This window comes from Microcaecilia unicolor, chromosome 5 (genome assembly GCF_901765095.1).
Source record: "Microcaecilia unicolor chromosome 5, aMicUni1.1, whole genome shotgun sequence".
NCBI classification, from domain to species: domain Eukaryota; kingdom Metazoa; phylum Chordata; class Amphibia; order Gymnophiona; family Siphonopidae; genus Microcaecilia; species Microcaecilia unicolor.
This window is the reverse complement of record NC_044035.1, coordinates 131625658-131635603: the sequence shown is the minus strand read 5'-3', so window position 1 is coordinate 131635603 and position 9946 is coordinate 131625658.

Below are 9946 nucleotides of genomic sequence, written 5' to 3'. Positions count from 1 at the left end.
GTGGGCAACACTGAGGGCCTGAGGTTATAGGACCTCAAAACAAGTTAACTTAAAAATAGGGAAATTGGGTTGTCTTTGTTCATTCATCACCTTTTATTGATTTTTTTTCCTTTGAGTGTTTTTAGGCCCATGTTAGGGATATGTACATGAAAAACACATTTCTGATTTGTTTTTGAAGAATTTGGGGGTTTCCCCAGTTTTATTGATTTTTCGGTTAGTTTCACACATTCAACTTAACAGAAAATTTAAAAATTCATGTTAGAATACACATGTTAATTTGTAGGCTAATGTGCGTAAAACTGATTTTGTGAAAACCTTTAGAAGTCTAATCCACATGTATGGGTTAGGTTTCTTGTTTCTTTGAATACAACTGAAACAGATTGTAAAGTGAATGGTGGAAAAACAGCATCAACAACTATACATGTAGCAGCAGCTTCTTCATCAACTCAGACAGCATTATAATCCTCATTATCATCAGCAGCAACAGCAGCTGGTGCAACTGACAATCTTCAAATGGGTGGTAGAAGATACAGACAGACAACAGAGAATAGGCTTTTTGCTTACTCCCCTATTTAACAGGTGGACAATCAAAACCTATTGGAAATGGTTGCTAGACTCTATCTGGAGGTAAAACAGACTAATTTGATTAAGTTTTGAATTTGACTATAGACATTTTGGACCATTCAACTGACTTAAAGACTGAAACATTGGTATCTAAACTGACATAGAACAACTTTTTTGGGCAGAGGTTGCAACCTACTGAGCACTCCAATAAGCAAGCAGTGGAAGATATAGGGCCCCTTTTACTAAGCCGCGTAGGCACCTACGTGCATCCAACCCACGCCAAAATGGATTTACCGCCCGACTACTTCATAGCTCTTGCGGTAATTTCATTTTTGGAGCACGTCTGATACTCTTATTTGAAAAATATTTTTTTTTCTGGCGTGCGTAGCGGACACGCACCAAGTGTCATCTGATGCACGTAGGTCATTACCACCCAAATTCTTTACCACTAGGTCTATGGCTGGTGGTAACGTCTGAGACCCAAAATGGACACAGAGCAATTTTGATTTTGCCGTATGTCCATTGTCAGGAAAGAAAAAGAGGCCTTTTTTACAGGTGTGCTGAAAAATGATTCTGACCGTCCAAAACCTGCACCTACACTACTGCGGGCCATTTTTCAGCACGCCTTTGTAAAAGGACCTCATAGTCTTGGAGCAGATTTTAGAATTTGACCACTTACATCTCGGGAGTGAGTGGAATAAAAATCCACGATGCTCCGAATGAAAGCAGTTAAATTGGCAAAACAATTTTTGGACACAGATCTATCCATGCCCTCATACAAGACCTGGGCAAGAAGTCTCACAATTGAAAGAATGGCACCTTAAGAAATGAGAACTGAGCTATTAGAGAGGAATGTCACTGGCAAGATAGACCTCATGAGAAACAGCCTTCACATTTCAAAGTCTAGAACTGAACTGGTAACAAGGAAAACTGAGAACAAGCAGATGAGTAGAGGATAACAAACCAACTTTCACATGGGAAGTGTTGATAAGTATGATCTTTTATAGAGCTCAGTTTTAGCATATAATCTCATATTTACCTTAGGTTCTATTTTTAAGTCACTTTACGTGCTTGTTTTACCAATCTGCCATTTTTTGTTTTTAATGAGTTCACCACGATACCGTAATACTGCATATGGCAGTTATCTTTACTAACCGTTTAACTTCATAACCAGTTATGTTTAGACGGTTTTTAAATAACCGGCCATTTAGAGTCCTATAAAACTTTTATTTTTTTTATTATATAACAAGTGGACATATTTTCCTCCGGATTCTATATAGCATGCCTGGTTACGCACGATTCTGCGTGTAAATCTAGGTGTATTTTATAACGACGCACATAGATAGTTTTAACAAGCTGTTAAGCATTAACAGCTCTTAACAAGCAATAATGAGCACTAATTGGTAAAAATTAGAATTTATGCATGTACATTGCTAAGCGTATTCTGTAATGTACTGTGCCTAAATTCTAAAGCACATAGGCAAAAAGGGGCATGGTTAGGCACATGGAAATGGACATGTTGTGGGCATTCCAAAATCTATGCGCATTGTTATAAAATATGGGCCAGTGTATGTAAATTTATGCGCAGAGATTTACACCAGCTTTTCATTGGCATAAATGGACAAGTATAGATAGTCATATTAACAACACCTAAACATATTCTAAATACTGCACATAGATTTACACACAGTTTTTAGAATTCACTTAGGCATAATTACTTAGTGTGTGCTAATTTTAGGTGCCATATATAGAATCAGGCCCCTTGTGGCAATAATATATATTTTTATTTAAGTACATTCCAGTCCATTTCTTGTACTAGTCTTTTTATTCAGCTCCATACCAGTCCTTTATATACAACTTCAATAGTCCTTCCATAATCAATAATGATTTGTCTGTAGTCTTAGACAAGTGTTTTATTTAGATATATGGTATACATTCTGTGGGCAATATCATTTTTATGATTATTCCAAAATGGGATACTCATACAACATGGTCTCCTGTTCGTGTTTCACAGTTTGTTTATTGTTGACCCTGCTCACACTCAGAGCAGTTTTAACAAGGCACTGTTCTTAGCATCTTCCAGCTTCAAGGTGAGCCTATAAATTTAGTATGCCTTTTATGACTTCTGTCTGGTGATGTGAAACCCTTGGCCCATCTATGTTTTAATATGTTTACTTATTTTGTCAGTTCATTTACCCATTTTTATCTGATGTGCAGTACAGTCTATACATGATCCTATTTTTTATAATAATTTAAATATTTTATGAGTTTTGCTCCATATCAGTTTAATGAGTTTTAATGTACTATACATATATTTTATGTATTATGCTAATTTTTATGATACTATACATATGTTTATTTTATGTTTTTACAGTACTATTCTTTTTGACCCTTGAGGCAGGTGGGCAAACCCACCGAAACATGGTCCCGTGTTGGGTCTTTATCTGGTGCCTTAATAAAGAATACTCTTATCAATACTCCCCATGTGGAAGTCAGTATGTTATCCTCTACTCCTCTGGGCGCACATACTACTACTACATAGAGGTTACATTCCTGTTCTTCTTTGAACAAGGAAGATTGAAACATACAATCTGAAGTGGTTCCAGGTCACATATGAATGTACAATTCCTGACTCCACACACAGAAAGAACACATGTTTTCTTTGTTTGCAGACATTAGAAGTAGAAATATTATTTCACAGATTGTTCTATGGTCAACTCTTGTCCTATTGGCCAATTGGTATTTCCCATCTATATGTGTCAAACTACCTGGGGCAATAAACCATCACACTTCAAAGTAAGGTAACAAAAGTTCTTCCCTGGTCATCCTTTCTGATAAGTGGGCTGGTGTGGAAAGGGAATCAGTCCAACTATCATCTTCTCAGAAGCAGGGAATCACAGGAATCTGTGCTATCTCCACTTCAGTGTATATTTTCACCTGTTAGTAGACATAATTGAGAGTTTTGGCAACAAAGTTTTTGTTTGTACTGGTGATGTGTCTTTGGCAATTTTATTGTGAATATTTTTTTGGAAAGTGCCTAGAATCATAGATAGTGTAGGGTAAAATATTTTTTTTAATAAATAAAATAATTGATATCCAGATGTGTGTGCTTTTTGGTGGAGATCAATCTGGTACAATCATGAATCTGGATAATTTCTTGTCTACAGTGACTGATTGGCTGGTTTTGTATAAGCTTAAATTAAACTCATCTAAATTTGATGCACTTTGGATTGGTAGAAAGCACACACTGCTAGAAATGAAGAAGCTGCTGCTACTGGATCTGCTGTTGTTCTGCCATTCATTTGAGTAGAACATCAGAATCTATGTTGATGAAGTCAGGCTCTAAGGGCCTCTTTTACTAAACCATGATAGTGATTCCCAGTGCGGAAATGCTGACAAAGCCCATTCACTTTAAATGGGCTTCGCCAGATGGGAATCACTAGTACAGTTGGTAAAAGAGGACCTAAATGAGAGAGAAAAATAAAAATATGTGTGGCAGAATGGCCTTAAAAATAGCTCTTTAAGGTTATGGAAAGTATGAATAAAAATGAAACCTTCTCCTTTAAAAAAAAAGTTATTAGGTGGGCAGAGGTACCATTGATGACTGCTACTAGACATCATGCAATGAATAGTTTATTTCCCTTTGTGATCAATATCTAGTTCCATTTCTCATGGAAAAGAAATCCTTTTGCTATCTCCGTGTATAAATAAGAGGCTTTCTTGTGGTTCTTCTGGTTGCTTAAACTGATCTGTGTTTCTTTCTAATTCAGCGTTTTCTGCACTGCAGCATCTGGATACTCCTGTTTGCAGTTCCTTGTACTCCATCTCCTCCTCTTAGATTTTCTCATTGATTATATATTTTCATTTTTTTCTAACCCAGTAAAGGTGTAGCAATCTCTATTTCACACTCTTCTCCTTTGTCTGGTTCCTCTCTTCTAGTCTACCAGTTGGGAAGTAGAGGAGTGGCCTAGTGGTTAGAGTATGGGTCTTGATATCCAGAGGTGGCTGGTTCAGATCCCACTGCTGTTCCTTAGTGATCTTGGGCATGTCACCTAACCCTCCATTGTCTCAGGTACAAACTTAGATTGTGAGCCTTCCAAGGATAGGGATATACTCAGTGTTCCTGAATATAACTCATCATGAGCTACTACTGAAAAGATGTGAGCAAAATCTAAATAAAGAGCATGGAATTTGGTCCCTCCCTTATCAGTACTTTGCTAGGAGCTCTCTTGCATTTCAGCAATTTCCTCTTTTCTGGTTTTGGCTTCTTTTTCTCTGCATTTTGTGTCCTGGGCAGCTTAGTTACATTCTCCTCTGCCTCAGGTATGTGCTCAATCACAGGACCCCTTAGATACAGAAACATAATTAAGCATGTGTTACCCTAAAAATCACCTGTGTGCAAAACCAGTATTGCAAGCAAAAGATGCTTCCAAAGTCAGATTGTTGATCATTTTAGCTGAAGAAGGGGATGGGAAAGAATACCTCATCCCAGCAGGAATTTATGGCACAGGAAAAAAATATTGTGTAATTGAAATGCTCTGGAGTGAAAAGCAATCTTTAGCCTCTTGAGGGCAAATCTTTCAAGCTGGTAACAAAATACACCCCTTATAAGTGGCTACAAAGCATGCAAGAGTTTAGACCCTGGATAATTAGGTGATACTTGAATTAGAACAATATTACTTTGAAATGAAATCAAGGAAAGGAGAAACTAATTATGGATGATTTACCTTGGGGGGAGGGGGAAGGAGAGGGCAAGGGTTCCTACTGATAGTGCTGCCACAATGACTTGGTGGGGGGAAGAGAGAAGGATGTATACATACCTCACAACAGAATAAAGCTTAGAACCAAAATGCAGTGATGGAAAACAGGCAGTTCAAAGCCCAAGAACAAAGACAAACAGTACTAAGAAAGCAGAAAAAAGTAAATTAGGCAGGCCAGAGATGGAAAAAGGTGACCCTGAGCAAAGGTTTGAAAAAGGGAGGGACCAAGTTCTGCCAAAATGAAAATTCTTATATTCTGAATTCCTATGGATCCATGTCAGTTCAGTGACCATCTCTGTAGTTTACCTAATTTTACTTGTTCCCATTAGAAAGTACAATGCTTTGCTATGTTATATATGTTCAATAGCCCACTTTGAGGGTGATTAGACTTGCAGGGATTTGATTAAATTTCATAGTATACCATGGGAAATGGCAAAGAACAATACATATTTACAAATTTTAGTATTTGCTTGTGATATGCTAGAAATATGGTTTGGTACTGTTTGTATTCTTTTTCTCAAACTTCAGTTTGAGTTCAGACACAAGGGCGGCATTAGCACTGGATATCTTGCTACTCAGTTGATGGTCTATGAACTTGGGCGTCAAAGAACCAGACACAGTGGGCAGCCTCCATTCAGATTTCATCTTCTTTGATGGCAAGAGGAGGGGAGGTGGAAGACATGGGGCACTGGGAGGGATGGGAATCTCCAGAAGGTTTTGGTTGCCGTTGTTATTTTTAAGGCCAGTCTTGGATTCCTGGAATATGAAATTCTCTGCAGTGTCATCGGTCCTTTTGAATTTTAGCCACTGCATCCTAGAAGACTTTGGGTGTTGGTCTTCCCTTCTTCTTTTTATAATCCGTCGTACTGGCATGACTTTGCTGGACTTTTTGTTGCGCCAGAACATTGCAGTGGAAATGAAGATACTGATGACCACGATAACAGCCATCACACCAGCTAGCACTCCTAAGGCTTTCATAGGGTTATCTTTACTTTGCATCAAAAAGGCAGCCATAGGCCCTTTATGAAGGAGACTCTGTAAAAGAGTACAAAGAGAACAAGTGATTTCACTTTTTCCAACCTGGAAAGATTGACATTTCATTTGCCCAAAATATGCAATAAATCCAGTAAATATTAGCAAATCACTATTCTTTAAAAATAAAGTTGCATTGCTTCACATTAGAAACTGGAGCTCATTGTCTCTGATTTCATGTAATTAGATAAGCAGTGAAAAGAACTTTAAGATACATGAATGACTAGGACTTTAGAAAATAAATTTTCTTTTCAGAACAGTTTGTGGCTCCAAATGGAAACTATGTTGTGGGAAGTGTTTGATCACTAAGGCAATACAAGCAAAATTGCTGTGGAACATTTTTTTATGCATTTTGTTTAATTCTACAATTATATAAATATTGTTTTCACTATTTTAGTACAATTTATTTGTTAGTACTCTTTTACAGACGTACTCCCTTTTACAAAACCATGCTAGCATCTGCCCCACGGCAATGCCAACATAGCCCATTTACTTTGAAAAAAAAAAGGGGGGGGTAATATATTAGTATAATTTGAAGTAGATGTTTGGGTCAGAAAGAATAGTAATGTTGATTTGCCATAGTAAGGACAAATGAATAAATGATGCAATAGCAGATTTGATAACAAGTTTATTTAATGACTTATTTGGAGGACCCCAAATAATTTTTCTGACTCTGCCCTGTGGATGAATCCTGGATCTTTTTACACTTTTCCAGTACATGATGGTGGATATCACTATTGTTATAGAGATGCTGGAAATAACGGTGCTCATCCATATCCCAAATATAGTCCACGGTCGCTTCCCGAGGCCCAGAACATATGACTTTACCCTTGCTCTCATCTAGAAATGTCAAAAGTAAAAAAATTTAGATTTTAGCAAAATCTTCATATCTAAAACCTATGAGGCTGATATTCAAAAATAAACTGACAGGTCAATATTAAAAAAGATTTAATTGGGCAGCAAGCTGTCATCTGATATTTAACGCCACTTAATCGTTTAGTGCCACTAAATATCATCGTTATCTGGTTAAGGGGCGGCCTGTTGAGTTAGGGGTAGACAGTGTTGGAGTTTGGGTACAGTGTCAATTTAGCTGGTTAGTGGAAATTTTCGATCTGTTCACTGGCTAGGTAACCGCTTAAAGAGGGTCTTTTAGTGTTTTTAGCATGCACTAAAAATTAGTGTATGCTAAACGTTAAGACACCTGTAGGAATAAAATGGGCATCTTAGCATTTAGTGCATGCTAAAAATGCTAGCATGCCTTTGGAAAAGGGGTCCAAAGTTAGGACAGAACTTGCTACTTTTATGTGGCAAGTTAACCAGGCACTATTCTGAATATTGGCTGGTCCTTGGTTAACTTCTGTTTTCGGATGTCATACCAGGATATTCAATGATAAGAGTCACATATATCCTGGCATTGAATATCTGGGGTTAATTCAGCCTATGGTTGGAAGCAGCTTGCCGGTTGCCTACTGCCACGGGCTGAATATTGACCCCTGAGAGCCTAAATGTAGGTTCCTATTTTAAGCAGGTAACTTGGGAACTTAAGTTCAGCTTAAAATAAGTGCTTTAAACTAGGCCAGTCTTAGCAATTGTGGGCTCTGTGCAGACCAGTTCAGAGGGGACCCCCTGGCCCTATGCTTAGCTCTGCCTCCACCTTGCCCCGCCCCTGATGACAATAAATGTATTTAGTTTTTTATTTTTTCATTTATGATCTCTGGTGAGTCCTCCTTTCCATAAAACATGTTTAAACAACAAAAACTGAAATTCACTCATTCATTACCTCTCTCTGTCTCTGAGAAACACGTACAGTCGCTATCCCTCTAAGAAGCACACACATTCACTTTTTCTAACCCTCTACCTGAGAAACACCCACAAACTCTTTTTCTGTCTCTGAGAAACACACACATTAAATATATCTCACTCTCTCTGTATCTCTGAGGAACACACACACTGGAAATCTAAATAAAAGTGAACCAGAGATATGATATAGATTATAGAGTATAGGTACCGTTACTGCTGTGGTAATTTTTGATCAAATAGCTTAGATCTACCATGGTGTCTATTAAAGTGTTTCTCACTACTACCCACCACATAATTTTCTGGGCTAGGCACTGAGTTTCATTCCTGGCTCAGATCTTTTGTTCCCCAAGTTTATTTACGAACCCAACCCAATACAATACACATACAATTCAGGATATAGCACACACTACAGGGCAGAAGTTGGCTAGGTATAGATTTAAAAGTTGGGTGAACTAGAAAACTAGATGTTTTTGTGTGGCATCACCCAACTCCTAGACCTAGCCAACCTCAGTCCTGTAGTGTGTGCTGTGTCCTATATCGTATGTGTATTGGATTGGATTGGGCTGGGTTCTTAAATAAACCTGGGGGAATAAAAGACCTGAGCCAGCCAGGAATGGAACTAATGGATTTGTCTCTGTCTGTTTACCTATCAATTATAGCATGATGCCATCAAGTTTTGTTGATGTTCCGTTCCTGTTTCCCTGGCTTCTTTTTTTTTTTTTTTTGGGGGGGGGGGGAGGTGAGAAAGTGGCCCAACTTAGAGCAACACTGCAGCTGGGCTGAGAGCTGACTCAGAGTGACCCCAACTGTATTACATTCTGTGCTGACACTGTTCACCACAGCAGCAGCAGGATGATGGTGGCCTGAAACTCCAGAAAGCAGCTGGATGACCGGATTGCTCACAAGACGCATTCATGCAGTTGCATTTCTCTGGACTCAGCCACAGTTTCTTCACGTGGCTGAGCTGCTACAGAAGTGTAGCTGTGATTGGTAAGGGAACCCTGTCTGGCACCTAAAAGGGCACTCCTGATTGGTTGGATGCCAGGAGTAACTCTATTTTTTTTGTTACATTTGTGCCCCACACTTTCCCACTCATGGCAGGCTCAATGTGGCTTACATGGGGCAATGGAGGGTTAAGTGACTTGCCCAGCGTCACAAAGAGCTGCCTGTGCCTGAGGTGGGAATCAAACTCAGTTCCTCAGTTCCCCAGGACCAAAGTCCACCACCCTAACCACTAGGCCACTCCTCCACTCTATTTGTATCTAGAAATCATTACACCATGCCACACATTCTCTAGAGGAACAGACCCCAGAAGGGAGATACTATAACCAAATGGTATACACCTTCTGTATATTTATACACCAGATTTATCTTATCTCCCCTCTCCTGTATTTCTTCCAAAGTAGATCTTTAAATTTACTTCCATTCACTTTGGGGGCAATTCTATAACTGAGTACATCTAACTAGGTACCTGGAAGGCTTGTGGTAGAAGCCTATTCTTTAACCAAAACTAGGTGCATGCAGTTTTTGCCACCATAGAGTTGCTTCAAGTGCACATGTGGCAAGAAGGCCCATATAAGTTTCATGTGTTCAGTGAGAGCCCTGCCTATATCCTGCCCATACTGCACCGCTTTATATGTCCCCTTTGCAAAAACATGCTATGCAAGTTAAATTGGTATTTGCAAAATAGCACTTTGGTGCCATACTAACATTTATGCACATAGATTCAATATACATCACCGAAAGAAATTGTTGCAGAAAAATAATGCACCTAGGCATATTCTATAAAT